We start from the raw sequence: 21,111 nt of genomic DNA, 5'->3' as shown, positions 1-21,111 counted from the left end.
TGTACGTACAAATTCATTTATGCGGAAGTATATGAACATTTGCTTGTGTACAAATCACACGAAAACCCGCATTCTAAAGCGTCAGGCTGATGACAAATATTGACCTCTCGCAGATGCTACAGTGAAGCTGTTGTTCAGTATATAGATACACACATCGTCTCCTCTCGTTCATTAAATTTCATATGACTTGTGTGGATATGCTTGTGCATACGTATGTACTCTTAAGGGGTAAAGAGCACGCCTTGCGGTAAAAATACGCCTATCTATTTTTTATATTTATTATTTAATTTTCGACTTTCTCCAAGCCGTATTATGTTACCTAAGTGATATTGCATATTTCGTTTAAGAAGCAGAAGTATTATTTATTTATTTATTATTTATGATAATATTTATGAGAATATTTATGCTTATTATTACATATATAATTTGATAGCTGTCTGGCTTGTAATGTAGTTAGTACATATAAGTATTGTGTGAGTATTGTATTAAATAAATTGAAATTAGCTTATGTTTCGTTATGCAAGAGACACGAATTATCCTATACTTTCTTAAATATCGAGAACGTAATCAATTTGCCTTTAGATATCCTACTTATTCGATATGCGACTGTAATATCTAATTTTATTATTATATCCATTTTGTATTAGAGTAACACTAATCATTGGATACGTGCAAATGATAAAAATTATAATACAGTCAATTATGGGCTGCTTACCGTGACCGACTTCTTTTCCAATCATTTTCCTCAAATATTAAATTTATGCATAATACAAAATTTATTATATTACATTCATATTCTAACAAATGATATACAAGTTTTTTTTATTATACTCAGGCATTTGTTTAATTTGATTTAATTTTTTTTATTAATTAATTTATTAATTTAATTTAAAATAATCTTCCTAGTATATGATATTTTATTACATAGTCTTTACTGATAAAAAAACTATATTAAATATACTTGTAAACTCAAAAATATTGCTTAATTTTATTGATACAAGAAGTAAGTAAAATTATTCAGTATAAAAAAAAGTATACTGAAATATTTTTTTATAAAATATTTATGCCAATCAACAACAACTAATGCATTAATTTTCGTAATATCCACTTCTTTTAAGATGTTGATATTATATTAAAAAGAAAACTAAAGTAAATTCTTAAAATGCGTAATATCATTCTCAAATTTAAGATTGTGAGATATATCATTATAAATGTTCTATACTTATAGTTCAATTATAATTATAATAAAAAAATGAATTTAATTTATTTAAAAGAAAATATTTGTTTTGAAAAATACACTTTACTTATTGTATAGATTATAATTAATCACTATTTATATATTATGTAACAAAATATAACGTTGAAATTTTAGCAAATAAAATAAACTTATAATAAGTAATATCAAATAAATTAATTTTCGTAATAACTCATTAAAATTTGTCATTAAATAGCTTTTTAATTGCAATATTAATTATAAATATTCAATTAATTAAATTTGGTAACTGAGTATCCAATGATGTCTTGCGTATATTTGATTTTATACCATTTTTCTTGTACTCTTGTCCTGCTTCCCTACGTTTATAACTCTCTTAGTCACGTAGAAAGCTTATATACGTGTGTGCGCGCGAGCGCGCGCGTTCGTATATAGCCTCGTGCAGATCTATATGTGTGTACCTTCTATTTACCTTTCATTCCTATTTTACCTTCCTATAGGCGATCGAGTTGTGAGTTGAGCGAAGAAGAGTATGAGTATTAATCCAGAGCCAGAGAGAGAGAGAGAGAGAGACAGAGAGAGAGAGAGAGAGAGAGAGAGAGAGCAAATGTAAATAGATTCTTGTCTTTGGCGCATATATTCGCAAAGATCTCTCAATTTCTGTTTACCTCTGCATACTTTAAGTTGCATGCACATCAGAGTAAAATCAGTATTCCAATGATGGAACAGAGGGTACCAACGTAATTGATGTATAGAGTCAATGAATTTTCTGCAGTTTCCATTATTTTATCCTGCAGTTGATTCCTCGGCAATTTCTAAAGCTGCAGGTCTGTTATTGACTTTCGTTATGTAGAATTCTTGCAGATCTTATGAATCTACATTTATATGCGTTAGAGATATTTAAAATAAAATTATCTTTGAACTTACATTGAAAGTTTTAAATAAGCAGTAAAAATTGTTAATTACCTAGAAAGTTAGTTAAAGTTACATACTGTTTTATTAAAGAATTTTTTAATATATAAAATGAAAAAAAAGTATAAATAATCATCAAAGGAAAAATAATTATAATAACGTTATAATAAGAACATTTCATAATAATGAAATTGTTAAAAGGAGCTTATTTTCAAAATTGCTATTTTCTTATTTTTCCGATTCGATGAAAACTATATGATCATAATCATAACTTTTACCTAAATAGTGAATTGAAAGCCAGTTTTTAAATTTAACGTTTGTTTATATTCAATAAACTATTGAAAATAATAAAAAACATTATTGTTGAATTATTGTTCAATTTGCCGTTTTATCACATTTTTCACAGAATATGAATTAGTATTTAAATGTTGAAAAATCTCATAAGATCGTATGTATTTTGTTATTAATGCTTCGTGTAACTTAAAAGAGCTTAAATATGAAATAAAAATTTACTCGTTTCGTTTACAAATGAAGTATTTCAAAGATATAAAATATTACATATTTACAAATTCAATAATCTTAATGATATTTAATATATAAAAGTGATTTGTATTTTATCCTAAGTGAGAGAAATAAACATTTGTTTAAGATTCTTTTATGCTTGTAAATATTGGGAATAAACAATGGAATACGAATAATTATGAAAAATAATTACTTTATTCAAACTCAATGCACCTATGAATTAATATGCTCTTCAGTACTTAAATTTCATAAAGTAATTATATATATATATATATATATATGTAGTTTGTGAATTTTGCACAAAATAATCTTAGTATATGATTGATAAATCAATTAGATTTATGGCTTTTTAGTTGTCTCAATTATGCATTTATTATTAATTATAATGATTAAAATACTTTGCAATTCAGAGTTCATTGTTATATATTGTTTAATTATTCTCGATTTATAGTTTTGGAGTAATTTAAATTACATGTTTATACGTGAATAGTAAATTGAAAAAACTTCATTAATTAAAAAATTGCATGAAATAAAGTTATACTTTTAACGTATTTTATTTCTTTATATATATATATACATATATATATATATATATATATATATATGTATGTATTTATTTTTTGAAAATTTTTTAGATAAAGATACTTTTAAATCTCGTAGCAGAAGTAACAAAACTTATTTACTGATATAATTGAACTGATATAAATGCTCTTCTTTAACAAACAAAAGGTAAAGTATTTAATATATTAGTGGGTTAAAAATTTTTTTTATATTCTTAAGCGACATAAAAAATGTTATAAATATAAATGTTGAATTATTATGTTAAGTAAAAATTTAAGAATACATGGTGAGATTTTGAAAAATTTAAATTAATTAAGTATTAAAATAAAAGTATAATAAACATTTATTAGTACTTTTTATATTAGTACTTTTGGTAGAAATTTTATACTATGTTTATACTATAAAAACTTTGGTATACTATGTCTCAAAGTTTCTTATATTATTTTATATTTTATTTTGCAATATATAATATTATTACTTTAGATTGTAAAATAATAATTTCAAATAAGATAAATCGTAATTAATAAATGAATAATCTGCCGATTATTAATTGGTTAATGCAAGGATTAAAATTATAATATTGTTAAATTATATTGTCGTATGTAATATATAATATTTAGTTCATTGTAAAGAGACACTTTTTACTAAATTATTGTCTTATAAAATACTAGAATTTTCTATTTTTATTAGAATGTCTGATAACTTGTATATTACTATATAAGATAATATGTTTTTCATAAGTTAATCGATTTATTCTCTTAATCGTATAGATTTGTGTATAATCGATAGAAAAATGAATAATAAATTCTTTAATGTAATGTTTTTTTTTATAAACTTGTCATATATACAAATTGTATTATTCATAAGTTAGTATCATGGGGAAAACAAATTGCAGTTCGATAAGCTGTCAAATTTCAAATTAATTAAACATGCCAATGGTACATTTTTTTTTTTTTAATTTTACTGAGTTATATACTCATGAATAATACATAAATTAAATATACGATCGATTTAAATTATAAAAAATAGTTTCTATATAAATGATCATATAATTAATAGAGAATTAACGTAGAGAAGTAAAGTTTTTTATTCATTATTTATAATTAAATTGTACGTGATTTTGGTTATATGCATGTTATTGCATTTTATTTAATTCTTCTTTTACTACAAAATGCAATAGTTTGAAAATAAGATTATAAAACAGTATTTTTCAAGATTTACAAACAAATACATATCTATTGCTTTTGAGCAATTTTTACTGTTCTTAATATTATTTTTATATTATGTATGATATTACTTATATTAATATGAGTTCGCATTAATAATGATATTAATATTACAAAATTTTTCATCCTTTTAAATCAATTTGCAGTAAATCAAATTATTTGTTAAGAATATTTTGTTTTATGTTATTATATTACTTCGATTATATTAATAAGGATTTCGAAGAGAAAATATATTTCATAAATATTTATTAGAATGATTTATAATTTTGTATTTTCATTAAGAGAAAAAAAAAAAAAAAAAAAAAAAATTAACGATTACTGCATATTAGTTATTATAATTTCAAAAGTAAAAAAGATTTATTACAATTACATGGAAAGCTAGTTAATCCATCTACTATGACAGCTTACTTATATGACAGCTACTCATATAATATTTAACTATTAGAGTCTATCTTACTTTCATAGAAATAAGAGTTATTGTTGCATTTATTTTCTCACGTATATTGTTATGCGGTAGACAATGAATTTACGTAGAAGATCTGTATCTATAAAATCTATAAAGTATAAAAGATGTATAAAATGTATATTGTCGTGAGATTTTATTTTTATCAAATATGAAATAATTTTTTTATAAAATAATATTATTTAGTCCTATTTTGATAGAATAATTTATGAATTTTAATGATTTTGTGAGATGAAAATATTCAAAGATCAACAAGATAAATGTACAATTAGTTTAGCCGACAATGATAAATAAGATTCTTGTTACTTAATATTTTGCATAATTTAAAGTAATTTTTATCGTACTCTATATAATTAGTTTTATTTTTCTTCAAATCAGTTTTTTTTATTAAAATACAATTGGCTGGCGGTATCTTGAGATATTTTCATTGCGAGTGTTTGTCACTTTATTATCATCGACTACACCAAATATATATATATATATGTGTGTGCGTGCGTGCGTGCGTGCGTGCGCGCGCGCGCGTGTGTGTAAATTATAAATCAAGTACATCTATTACATTACTTTTATAACAGAACTGGGAAGTCAATGAGAAGTAGTAGAGACAATTATTGTTTGATCAAAGTTATCCGACAACTATTTGAATTATAAAACAATTCACAATTAGTGACCTAGAGATGCACGAGGCACTCTAGTGAAGTCTTTTATTATTTCGTTATTAATTCAACTGTACAGCATAAATGGAAAAATTTGTCTATATTATCGAATAAAAAATTTTTGATTCTCTTGTTTCCTTCTCTTTTTACTATATGTGTACAACAAACTCCTCTGAATCATTACTCTCCATTCTACTCTTATTTCTATTTTTTCCATTGAATTGTCTCATCTGCCAAAATTTTATCAAGCAATATATTTATTATACTATTTTATAAAGTTATTAGTTAACGCCAAAATCAACAATTTATAAGTAAGTTTTGTGGACTCATGATTTTAATACATTGAAGTTAATAGTAGAATCATAATGATAATGCGCCAAAATTATAGTATTTGTTTCGTTCTTAAGACAATTAGATAAAAATTTTTTTTACATTCTACGTGTATATATTAATATTATTTCTAACTTCACACTGAATTCGCACTATTATTGCACCAATTATATTATATTATGGGAATAAAATAATGTGAAAAATATATTTAATAAATTGGATCATGTATTTCTTTAAAATTTAGAATGAGAGTTATTTTATTGAAATTTTGTTATTTTCTTTTTTAATATTTAGAAAAATAATTCAATAGGTTCTATTCTTTCGAATAATATGTTATATCGGAGTATAAAAATATATTGTCATATATACATGATTCTCAATGAAAATCTTTCATTCTCAAATTAATATTTGCATCAAAAGTTATTTATTAATACTTATATTACTTATATTAATTCTTATATTTTTAAAAAATGTCTGTATTAATAAAATATTAAAATTCTTTTGGTAAAAATGGTAATTATTCATTTATTCGGCGTTTAATAAATGTATCTGAAGTTAATTGTTTTATATACATATATACGCATGGTAAAGACATTTATATTTTTTCGTTAATATATATATAATTTATTATCACCAAACACGGATAGTTAATAAGAAAATTTTGTTCTGATTATGAATTAATTTAAAAGCGTACATAACACAAAATAATTTATTAAAAAATGGACGTATATTATAATTGAATAATTTGAATAAAAATTATAATTAAAAAATATCTTTAAATTCAAGCCGATGATACTACGTTATAAATAAATTCGTATATATTTTCATTTTAATAAACGAAGAAATTTAATAAATTCTATTCGACTATTCAAACAGAAATATTATTATATTTAATTATTTTATATAAACGACTTTTAATTCATCGTATTTGCATGTGATACAATTTCTTTAAGAATGGGTATTTAAATGATAAATTATTAAATATATCATTACTAGTTTACTTATATAAACAAATACCGGCTTATATATAATATCGGAATAATTTAATTCTATTGATGATAGTTAATTTAATTTCATTTCAATTTCAATTCATAAAATGATAAAAACATAATATTTATTGTTTTATAGATTAGAAATTTATGAATCTATTAAAGCGAACGTTACAAATTAATGTCCAATTTTATATAAAATTCTGTATACTAAAACTTGCCTATCACATAGAAGTTTAAATATCTTCAGAAAAAGTACACAGCTCAACTCTCATTATTATCTATGTTACTAATATATGTTACTTAAACAATCTTTGATAAATGTGTACAATTCGAAATGCACTGTTATTAAAACTTTAATAATACAGCTGTTTCAATATTGATATTGAAATACAGATTTAATAATTGCACAGGTGAATTCAAGAGCTACAATATTGTTTTATCTTCGCGTATTTATTATACGAAAATTTGCTCACATAATAGCCATTATTACATAACCCGTATCGTAATGTAACGTATTAAAATAATAATTATTATTAATTATGGAACTAGTGAAATTTTTGGTTTATAAGTATTTATATGATTATTCTATTCTTCATTATAAATATTGGAACAATATAGGCTTAGCATTTAATTATGTAAGAATTCAAATAAATTTTGTTAACTAAAATACACTTTTTTAATATAATGATAATTCAAAATAATAATTTTATTAGGTAAGTAGCATATATATTATAATCTAACTATTGTATTAAAGTTGTCTCAAGGGCGTTATCTTTCGTTTTTTTTACTTTTACCTATTATATATATATATATATATATATATATATATATATATATATCGCATACGTTATATATTAGATTTCAATATATTTCAATAATTCATGTGATTATTATTATTATTTTTTTTTTTATAGAAGCTTACACACATCTACATGTATACATACTTGTAGTTTAAAGTTAATATTAAGCTATCTAGAGTAATAGTTTGATGCAGAGTTATTCGGATATCGATTTGCAGTTGGTCGTATCATACGATTTCCTAAAAAAATGTTATGTGGTTGAACTGTATATTTTACAATTTTAAAATTAACTCCTGTAATTATATATACATTGGTCTTAATGGCTATTAAATAATTAAAGATTGCTGCTTTACGAAAAATTAAAGATAATTAATAGATTCGTTTATCATTAATCAATTGTAAATAACATAATGTTAGTAGAAATTTTTATTATTTATTTATATAATTTATAAGGTAAATAAACGTATTAATGAATTCCAAATCAATGATTATGCAAGACGATTTATGTTAAACAAGAAAATTACAATAATTATAATATTATGTAAATTTATATTATAATATGTTTTACATATGCAAATAAATATTCATGATAAATTATGTGCAAAAATCAGTAACTAAATCATAAAACACGTTTTTCATTTCAAATATCTTATTCATTCAAATTTCTTATTAAATTAAGAAATGTAAATGAAAAAACGAATCCTTATATTAATTTATTTTCCGTTGTAAGTCTAAGTATCCATTTTTTATTTTCAATGTTTGCATACATTATTTCCTCGCGAACATATTATTTATTGATAGACATATATATATTTAAAATATTGGCATAAATTATACTATTTTTAAATGGATAGTTTCATTGAAAATAAAGCCCATAAAATTGTGAGATTTCGAGCTTAATTGCGATGATTGAGAATATATTTAGATTGTTTTTTTATTGTTCTAAAAATATAATAGTACAATATTTTGCGACATTTGGCTCAAATATTTTGTAGTAATAGATTATTCATTATATTTATTATAAATTTGTTTGGAAAATTATTAAGTTACATATTTTTAATATAATTTTATGTTGAATTTCATTGAACTTACTTTACTTACTTTCTATCAATTTTATGAGTATCGTGATATAATGGAAAATTAATTTAATAAAAAAAAAAAATAAAATAAAAATCATAGAATTTAAAGTATTTATTGATTGGCATGAATGATATTAAAATATTTTAAAATAATGTGTTACGATTATAACTTATAAATTATAAATAAATTAATATATAACATATAAAGTATAATAATAAATAATAATTAATTCCTATAAAAGACTAATGTTTCTTAATTATATGTATATGTATTAATAATTAGGTGAATAAATCATAAAGTTCTAGGATGCTTAACGCATATGTAATCGAGTAATCAAAAATACTTTAAATAATTTTATAATTAAGAAATAGCATTGCGAGTTATTATTCGATATGAATGTAGTGTATTCCTATTATATTAAAAAATCAGCAATAACAATTTCAACTTAAATTTTTCAATAAATTATAGCATATAGAGATATACTTATTTACACTTATTTATAAATATTTCTTCGAATGCGAGATCGAATTATGTATAAAATTACATAAGAAATCAATTTCAAGGCATCTACTTGACTGGCATTCATTTATGGAATAGACAGTTTATAGGACAATTTTTATCTTCTATTACTAGGACAAAAATCGAACTACTTTGCTTTACGAGCACGTATATTATAATGAAATTTGCTGACTGTAATCAAGAAATTACTTGATTGAACGATTGAATATCCAGAGATGAAAACCTTATCAGCTTGGGTGAGAGATATCAAAAAGAATCCAAGTGAATTGCAGCGATCGCTTTGAAGATTCACTATTGAAAAAGATAAATATACGATTCGAGATGATTAATGGTTGCAAGTGCGCTCTTTTTTTCTTTTTTTTTTTTTTTTATAGCATTCGTATTTTTGCTTTACTTTCATACATTCTATGTTGATGCGTATTTTTCCCTTGAAGTAACGATTAAAGTGAAAAATTAAAATATTGTTGAAAAAATCGACACACACCGGTTTGAGATTGATTATTGTTGCTCGATTGCTTGATTTTTTTTTTTTTTATGAAATTATACTTTTATCCTCAGCTCTTATTAATAATCAAGATCGACAAATATACACTATATTAGATAAAATTTTAAGACTACGTAATTCGTATTTATTGAAAGTCTAGTAAAATTTACCACTTTAAATTTGCTTATAAATTAGCGTTTAATATCATATTGTTTTAATATTATCGTGTTAGATTAAAAACTTGAGAGTTTCATAATATATTTGAAATATTTGAAAAGTACTATTCAATGCATTATTTAGAATAAATAATTTGATAAATTTTTAATAAAAGTCTCTTTTATAATACCAAATAAATAAGCTTATAACAAATGTATATGGCAAAATAAATAATACGGGAAAATAAATCTACTGATTAATCAGTGGAAAAAAATTTAACGAGAAACAGAACATAAATGACCGAGAAAATAATTCAAAGGAATGCATTTAAACTTTCTTGAATCTAGCTCACGTTTCAATTTTCGAGTATTCTTTTACAACTCTGTATTCGCTCTCTTGTTTCTTTTTTTACTCGTCTCTTTCTCCCACCCTTCTCTCTCTCTCTCTCTCTCTCTCTCTCTCTCTCTACCTACCTCTCTCGTACCTTTTCTTCTGTCTCTCTGTCCTTTTTAACAACTGGTGTAAGTTCCAAGTTTTATTCCAGAATATTTTTAAGTACTTACTTTAATAAATCTCATTTTATTATACTTCGCAATCGAGTGATACCAATAACATCGATATATACTCACGTTCACTTCCTCGATTCTTTTATACTTTTATATTTTTGTTATTTTCAGTTGTTAAATTTTATCCTTTCGTTCGTTAGATCTGTGGATTTTAAATTTTTATTAACTACTCTTATCAGTGACCGGAATTGGAGATTTTCATTTCATAAGGAGAAGACTATTATCATTTCTATAATTATAGTGACAGGATATCTTAAATCTGATGCGTAACAAATTTTTATATATAATGAATTTTAAATAAGGAGAGCTATATCTAAAGGTTTAGTAACTTTTTTTTTTTTTTTATTCTTCTCAAACAATATTGTAACATATCAAACTTGTAAAATATATCAATTTTTTTTTATCATTAATAATTTATATTGAATAAGTAAGTGCGCTCAGTTTGATGTAATTAAATTTTTAAAAATAAGTAGATACTCAATTATTAATTTTTAATAGATTAACATATTAGAGACAAAGTTTAATATTTTCAACGAAGAATGATTCATATTTAATGGCTTTATCTTACTGAAATAAAAAATATTGTGCTTTTAGAAATAATAACCTTTACGACTTACGTAAAATGCTATAATTTATTATGGAATAATTTATGACATATAATCACGCTTAAATTATTTAGAATATAAAAAAATTGTACAACAGATAATATATGAAATTAAAATGAGATGAATATATATATATATATATTTACATTTAAACATTGATTTATATTTTATTTTTTATTGATATTCGTAGTCGATATAATAATTTTAAATATTTTTCTTACCGACTATCGATTCAAATTATAATTTATAAAAAATGGCAAAATCATTCGTTGAAAAAATATTATTTTGGAATTATTCCTTAAGACAAATTTAAGTAATCCTGTTCTTAACAGTGTAATATTGTAAATGTATTTTTATTAAAAAATCATAAATTAGTAAAAAACAAAACATTCGATTCAAGCAAAAATAAAATAAACATAACAAATTATACTTTTCCTTTAAAAACTACGTTTTTTAATATTTTTTTATTATAACTCTGTATAATATGAACAATCGTAGTAGTAAAAATATTAATAAATTGTATGCACCATTGCTATTAATAATTATTTAAATTAATAATTATTCGAATTATATAATTCTAACTTCGAAAGGAATAAGCAAAGTCATAAATTCAATAAAAAGTATTACAAAAACTAAGTTTTATATTTATATTCATAAATATGCTTTCTTCAACTTTTTAACAATTTTCTTAGGTTCCAATAGAACGGGAACGAACTATTTTATTATTTTTTTGTTACGTATAGTGTAAATAATTTATATAACGTTTAATTTGAAACATAGTCGAAAATAATATTTGCTAATTTTATTGTTTAAATTACCATTATGAATGAAATTTTTAATTTAAAAAAAAAGTTTAATTCTCGATTATGAATTTAAATAGAAAAAACAATATCGAATAAAGCAAAATAAATTATATTTTTATAAACGAAGGTAGACAAATTACATATGCCTTTTTAAGCAGGTAACAAAAATCTTCAACTATTTCAATTATTGACAGACTCCATCGTCATAATCCTGCGTGCTTACTACATAAAAAAATAAATGATTAGTAATTGAAAAAATATCAACATTGTAATGTTTTTATATGATGAATTAAAACAGTAAATTACTCATATAATATAAAATAAAAAAGACGGATACTGTAATCGAATTATGTTTTTAATTTTGCTAAGTTAATATTTACATCCAATAAATTCTTGATTATAGAGAATTTATTACTTTTTATTTAAAATGCTTAGTAGGCTTAAAATTTCAGTGAGTGATGAAGCATTTACGCAATGAATTTTAACCATACAATAGTAATTTAAATTAATTATATTTCAATGGATTTTTTATTTGAAACTATTGTTTGGTGTACGGAAATATATTTCATAATTGAAATATTGCCTGACAAAAAAAAAAAATATATATATATTATATATATATATATATATATATAAATATATATATTGTTTTTTGTTTTTTGTTTTTTGTTTTTTGTTTTTTGTTTATATATATGAATATGTATGTATATAAGCTTACGTCAAAGTGAAGTTGAAGCGACTGTTCGCAATCTTAGTGCCATTGGGAAATACGAATTTCCTCATTTTTGAGACGATATGGTCGATCGAAACTTTTGAAACGGCCATTTGATTATGCCTCTCTGTTTCGGATAAGCTATCGTTTTTTCCTTTTTTCTCTACTCTTGGTTATCGCTTTCTACGTTAATCAAATAATTTGTTTTGGCGAATAGCCATGCTTGTAAGTCCAACTTCAGATTAAAGTTAAGAAAAAGTGAAATAAAATTTTTAATAATAAATTTGATGGATTTACTAATGATCATATAAATTATTTTATAATCCTTAATTTAAAATGATATTTGCTCATGATTTAATTAAATTTTTAATAAATTTAATAATAAACGTAAAATATTATTTTATATTTAAGAAAACATACATAAAAATATGAATTTATGTCTATTATTATTTTATACAGTATATTTCCATTTCAAATGAATTAATTAAAATACTACAAAAGTCATATAATAACATGAAATTTTATATTAAATATAATGAGCTATTAAAGTAAATTGATGAAATATTTATAAATTTACATTGTATTAATATAATAGCCGTATTGTGGTCTTTTATGAATCAATTTTTCTCATGAATTTGTAAAATAATTAAAATATTTGTAAAATGGCGTTATTTCGTTATTAATAATTGTTGATTAGAATTTAAATTAATTTTTCCAAAAAAAAATACCCGATCCGTAATTATGTTTTAATTTCGTCTTCTAATATCTCTGTACATATATAGCAAAATACGTAAGAACGTAGATCAGTGTGCGTCACAATAATAATTTAATTTTAAATATATTTAATAAAATAAAACATATATATATATATATATCCAATCTTATATTGGTAGTACTTTTATTTTATAACTTAAATATATTTATTATATTTATTTATTATAAGATAATAATATTTTATGATGAAGAAAAAATAATACAAATTAATAACTGTAATTACTTTGCACTACCAATGCATTTTTGTTTTCGTATATTTATAGACGATCGATTGCGTCTTCCAATAAAAATATAGAAATTCATAGATTCAATCTGCGTAGATAAGATAAACTAGTTGACTGAATAAAATTTAACTTCAGCGTATAGTTTAGAGATTATACCAAAGCATAGCTATAAAAACATCAACTACCTACTTTCTTACGAAAGTTTTTTGTTACGTGTACACGAATTCTATTATAATTTTTTTTTTATATAAACAATAGCATTAATAAGTATAGAGTAAAAAGTTATGTGAGTAGTAATAGCAGATAAACCAATCAAAATTTTTAAAAAGTGTAAAATATATTTGTAACTGTTAATAAGTTTATTATCCCAAACTGATAACAGATACGTTTGTTTTTTATTACTATTCTAGTCATACGTTATTTCCTCTCCCGCTTCTTATTTATTTTACTTTTAGATTCTTGCGTATTGTATTCATATATATTTACATTATTGGGCACATAAAATTATATACCATAACTGTGTGTGATGTGTCAAAAGATCATATAATTAGCGGGTAAAAAATGTCAAATCCCTTAATTATTCTCTTGTTTAGTAATTTTTGTATTTAAGTGCTTCTCGTTTCATTCTTATCATAAAAATCATTGATTTTTATTAATTATATATATATATATATATATATATATGTATCATTTTATTATATATGGACATAAAAGAAATAAAAATTTAAAGAGATAATTTTATGTATATAAAATTAATTTTTTCATAATTTACATCAAGAAATATTTATTCGTATTATAAAAAAAAAAAACTTTTTCATGGTTAGTAAACTTAAATACTTAGCTCATTTCAAACTTTCTTTACAACATAATTATTATATGGGCGTATCATATTAATTATTATTATTATATTTTTCTTTAACAGCACTGTACGAGAAAGTCAGTTTTACATATTAGATAAACTAAATAAGTTTTATTTAATTTTGAAAAAATTATTATGAAATTATTCGTTAAATTATTATGAGATTATTTTCTAATTAAAAGAGTTTATATTCATTCGAAACTGTAATTGCAAAAGAATTCGTCAATTATATCGATATTTTTAAAAGAATATATTACTATTATCTAAGTATCTATTATCTTTTGTTCTAATTAATAACAACGAACAAGATGTAAATGAAAATTTTATATACATTCACCAATAGGGTACAATTATAATATACTTCTTAAGATATTAAATATTTTTTAGGGAAAAAACTATAAGAATTAAGTTATATTCCTTTGCACTAATTTCACTATTAACTTTTCTTCCAAAAGAAATTATTATAATTGTGCATATACTTAGCATTATTGTAAATCTCTTCAAAGTAATCAAAATCAAAATAAACATAAAATTTAATTTACTTCTTAGATTAAAAAATTTAATATTTATATTAAATTATTAAACATTATTTAAAGATTAATATTCTGACGTTTTTAATACTTACTGTTCAGTTTTATTAAATTTTTTTCTATGCAATCTTATCGTACAAGAGTTACATGGCAAATAGAAACTTAAACATATAAAACAATTTATACGAAAATATTAATGTAAATATTTATTGTTTGAAATAATCTTAAAATATGTATAATGTTTCAATCTCTAAGTAATAAAATAAAATTTTGTTAATATGATAAAAAAGGAATTTGCATTGCATTTAATTTTAACATAATGGAATAGTCTTTTCAATTTAATAATATAAAATTCAATTATTAATTATGTTTATTTAATTACACTCGTTAAAAACAAATACATTTTCAATACGTTTTCATATTTAATTGATTGTATTATTAATATATTAAAATAGATTTAATATGAACTTTATTTATTGATATAAGCAGTTTATTAATTTTTGTTCTGATGGTTCATAATGGAGGATCAATACATGAATTGCGATATAAATTTTTTCTTCATTCAAATTTGATATGAATAATCTCGTCCTTTATACAATAAATTTTAGAAATTTTATTTTTAGTAAACTAAATTACTAATAACTACTAAGAGGCAATATTATACTAAATAGTGGTAATAATATAAGTGAGGTAAGTATGTATGCTTATGTATTATTTTATACGTTGGTATCCTTATAACGAGAAATTTATAAATCATTGATTGTAATTTGTAAACAATTCATACCGAACAAAAACATTAATTTCATAATTTATACCGTACAATGATTAAAATGATTAAACTGATGGAGAAAAGTCAGTATTTAATACATTGTGCTCAATTGCAATCATTAAGTTAAATACAAAATTTGACTTCATGATATTATATTAATGTTTATATCTAATTCACAATTATCTTACTTCTCAAAAAAATATTGGAATGTTGTATTTTCAAATATAATAAATACTTATTTTTTTTTTTATATATTATTAAATAAACATTTTCATTAACTTTTTATACAAATAAAAGGACAAAAAAAATCCTCAACTTCATAATTACCATTTAAACTAAGTTGATAGCTGAGATTTCATTTAATCATGAAAGTTACATACTAATTATTTGGCGTACAGTGTAGTTTGAATTATTAATCATTGAGTAAGTAAGTAAACTTAATATCTAAAATAAGATTAGGATTTAAAATGAGCAATTTGTTTTATTTCTGTATTCTTGCATGTTAAAATAAAAGTTGATGGTATAAATTATATTTTATAAATTATAAAATATTATAAAGTATTATAATAAATGGAGTACTCGTGTACTTCATTTGATGAAGCACATATTTTATAAATGTTATATAAGTCCGAAGATATTCTAATGTTTAATAGAATAATATTATTCATAATTTTGTCAATGCATTTATTTACTTTTAAAGACTTTTTAAATAATATTTATTTCGAAGACATTATTAATAGAATTATTAATAAAAGAATTGTTGTAGAATAGAAGTTAATATTTTTTATTAATTGTAAAATCTTGGTTTGACTCGTTGACTCGGGTGACTTTTAAATTTCATACTTAAATAAATCATTGATTTGAAAAATCTCTTAAACTTGCAATAAAATATATAAATACAATACATAGAATTTTCATTTTTAAAAAATTGTACTTTTCTTCATAATCTTCATAATAACATGTAAAACAAATGTAAGTGATAATCTGAGGAATCATGTATAAATCATAAGCCTAACTTTTTATTCATCATTATACACATTAGATAACGGAAATTTTATAGAAAAAAAATTCGAATTCATCTTATATTAATAAAAATAAGTAATAAATATGAATAAATAATAGATTATTTTTATAATTTAAAATAAATCGATATGCTGAAGTTTATCATGATATCAATATTTCTTTCGTATCTTAGAATGAAAAATAATTAATTTTTATTGTTTAGTAATTTCCTTCACTTTAAACTATATTTACCTCCAATATTAATTATAAATAAAAAAATATACATAATCAATTATTTTAGTTTAATTTTTCAAACTGTTTTTACATATGCAAATCTTCAAACGCCAATAATCATTCGATTAAATTAATCATTCGCGTGTTTTAAAGCACAATAATATAGAATTGTTAAAGATGTAAATCAGTCGAACACAATGAATGAAAGTGGATGGCTTACGCAAACACACCTCTCTACCATGTTTTAGCGATGCAATTCAGTACAGAAAAAAAAAAATAAAAAATAAAAAAAAAACAAAAAAAAACAAGTATTAAAATAAAAAATATCTTATAAGAAAATCGTAAAAAAGTACCAAGTATGGATAGTGCATGTCAGCGAAGATGATTTTTCTGAGAATCCATCTAAATGAACTTTAGATTCATTTGTCACTTCAGCTTATGACTACAGTCATGCTATTATTCATCATGAATATATAAAGCTCGTATTTTCTTATGTCTTTTGCATATATTTCACTGCATAAATACTCTTTTTACATTGTGTGCTATATTTCTGGCAATCCTCGGTCTTACTATCTAAATTAAAAATATTTAACTTTATTTTTTGATATATAAATAAATACACATATGCTGAGATTTATGATATACCGAATATAAAGAATGGCGTATTATTGAAGAAAAATTCAAGATTCTTATAACTCTAAGATAATATAGAGCTATCTGTAGTAAAATTTTAAATTGTTAAATAATTTTAAGTATTTTTATATCTTCGTTTTATATTCGCGTTAATATTAATAAACTTAATCTTTTAGAAACACCAATTTTATATCAAAACTATGAATTTACATAATTTTAAAGACATGCGTTTAATAATTAATGTATACTAAATAAATATAATGCAGTCTCTAATCTTCTATAATCGCAACGCTTAATTTATAAAATTTTACAGTTTCTTTTTTCCAAAAATAATTTCTTCACATAAGATTTTTAAAATAGATAATAAATTATCGAAATTCATGTTATGACTTACTTATAAGAAATAGCTTTATTAAAATTTTACACTTTTACTGTATTTCTCAAGAATTAAAATAAATATTTTGAGTAAAAAGTTTTCTAAAAAATTTGATGACAAGAAGAACAGTCACGTAATGATTTTAATTTTTAACCGTACATTTTTAAAGCAAAATTTATTTAATAAAAATCCAAGGAAAACACGAAAAATCACAGCATTTATCTTTGAGCTAGAGACGTACGTAAATAGCTTTGTATTCTGCGTGAATAATTGCTAATCTACCCATGTTATTTCCTAAAATATATATAAAATTTCACAATTTATATTAATATAATATATTATTAATTTATTTATAGAAGAAATTATCTTATCATATAAAGTAATATTATTATCATTATATAATATAATGATATGAAATTCTGAAATAAAACTTAATATATTTGTAATGAAACTCGATTTTTTTATACAGAGGCGATAATAATAAATTCTAACAATTAATCGCTATAATTTTGTTCTATTGAAAAAAAAAAAAAAAAAAAAAAATTTAAAATCCACATTATAATAGTTAACTTTTATTTCACTTGTTATATTTATTTTTTATGACGATAATTTATATTAAAACTGCGGCAGTATAGCAAAAAAGAAATAATCTTTGTTAGTAATTATTAATATAATATTTTGTCATTTGTAATATGTAATATGCTACAATATTTTTTTTATATAAATACTTTATTATTACAGATTTTAAAAGTTTAGTGGGAAAAATGGATTGAAAATTAATAATAAAAATGCGCGTTTAAGGCTAAAAATAATTATTTTAATAAGGATGATCTATTTAATATTATAATGCATATTCATTAATGTAATTTCTTTTCTGCAAAAATGATAATTCAATATTATTTAGTACTATAATTGCATATAATTTCTTTTTCTCGCTTAACTTAATATATTCATTTTATCATGGAATATTCAAACTTAATACATTGCAACTAGATTAGATAAATTAACATAATTTTGTTATATATCATTCGTGAAGACTACTAAAATTTTGATGAAGTTTTTATTAAAATTTTAATACCTTCACTTGTAACAAATCATTTATAATATTTTTTAAGTATCATTGGTTAGGTATCATTCTACAAGTCTTAAAGGAGCATTATTTAATAATATCATTACTAACACCGTAGTTTTGTTTCATAAGTTAAAATATAATAAAATATTTACAAATGAAATTATCTTTTAATAAAAGAATTGCGTTTGTATAAAATGCCGTTTATATGTTATATATTGCGTTTATGTGCATTCCTTTTAAATTTCTTTTTAAATTTCTATTGCTTTTAGCGGCTTAACTAAATCCGTAAATATTTTTTCACTATTAAGTTAATTTTTTATACACGTAATTATAATAATAATAGTAATAATCATCATCATCATCATCATCATCTACGCTATTATATCTATCAATGATTTTCTCATTATATGTTCGAAATGAATTTTTGTCCTCGTGAACTTATAAAATTGCTGAAAATTAGCTGGCGAACATCGCCTGACATTAAATTTCTTATATATTTTAGAAGCGTTAATATTTAGAATAAGAGATTACAAAGTAATTAAAGGTCACGGAATGCAATAAGGCTAATTATATAAAAACTAACGAACATTAGGATTAAAGTTCCTTAGTAATGGCTATTGGTAATATAAAAGATATTGAAAAAATTACAATTACGTTGGGAAAGAAGGTGCAATATCTGTGAAAAAAAAAGAATATTAGTTTCTACCGGAGAATAGTATAATTTTCAAATAATGAAACGCCGAGGCTTTTCCACGAGTCAGAAGTTTGCTTTATATCCTAAGACACGTCTCCTCTTCCATTCTTCACTCGCAAACCATAATTAAAAGCTCCCGACGTTCTTATCTTATGATCTTTCTTATCCATCAAATAGAAAATAATGAAGTAGTAACACGAGTGAACGTTCGTCGATAGTCACCGTATTAGACTCGCTTCGCGCACTTAGTAGCTGCTACAATATACAATATGCTTTCACATAATGAAAGACAAACAAAAGAAGATAAATAGGGAGGGGAAAAAAAATCGTCAAGCTCCTCGGCGCCGTAAATGCAAAAGGGCATGTATGCCTTTACTCTGCTGCGTCTCGTGCTAGATGCTATTTTGTAGCTATATAATGCAATCGAGACTTCTTGGCAGTGTGGGGATCACAGAGATAATAGATAGAGAGTGAGTAAGTCGACGAGTAGTCAGGAGTGAGTGCGAGACAGAGACACGAGAGTACATATGTACAGAGAGAGAGAGAGAGAGAGTGAGAGAGAGAGAGAGAGAGAGAGAGAGAGATGGGGCGAGGAAGGTTGGGTAGCTGTAGGCAGCTGGTGGTGGGTAGGTGGGTAGGTAGGTGGATAGTTAGGTAGGTAAGTAGGTGGTAGTTAGGTAGGTTGGTAGGTAGGTAGGTGGGTAGGTGGGTAGGTGAGTGAGTAAGTGGGTAGGTGGGGAAGGTGGTAGAGGAGGGCGCGAGGAAGGCGTGTGCGCGCGAGAGCGAGCGAGCGAGCGGGAGAGCCGAGTTAACATCATAGATAGTACCGCGCATGCACCATTGACGTTTGTATGAGCGCCCGGATTTCAGTGCGCTCGGCATCGCGAACCCGGCTGGACGGCTTTTTGGGATCTTCGGCGCCCACGCGATTCGCTCTCTCAGCTGCCCAGCCTCGATCGAGCCGAGCCCCGAGCTCTCCGAGAAGTGTGCTTTCGCGCGGGAACGTTGAAAATCTGAAAATCTCGCTCAGTGATATATCCGGACCGGTATAACGAATGACCGAGACCAGCTGTTTAATCGGCAATAGGGTAGGTAAGAGGGTGGTCGAGGTAGGCCGAGGAGGCTTTCCGAGGTTCTTTAGGAGGACTTAATGCTTGAGTCGGTGTTGTTGAGCTTTGCTTTCTAGTCTATGTAAATGTGAGCAGATATAAGCGTTTGTCAAGGAAGGATAGGGCGCGCTCCATTTGCTTGCTCATATAATTTGGCCGCTGGATAGCGAGTATTGTAACATAAGTAGGACTAGTTTTCATTGCTAGTAGATGGATGGGGGTAGATGGGAGGAGGAAG

This window comes from Ceratosolen solmsi, unplaced genomic scaffold (assembly GCF_000503995.2).
Source record: "Ceratosolen solmsi marchali unplaced genomic scaffold, CerSol_1.0 scaffold6, whole genome shotgun sequence".
NCBI lineage: Eukaryota > Metazoa > Arthropoda > Insecta > Hymenoptera > Agaonidae > Ceratosolen > Ceratosolen solmsi.
This window is presented reverse-complemented; position numbering follows the sequence as displayed.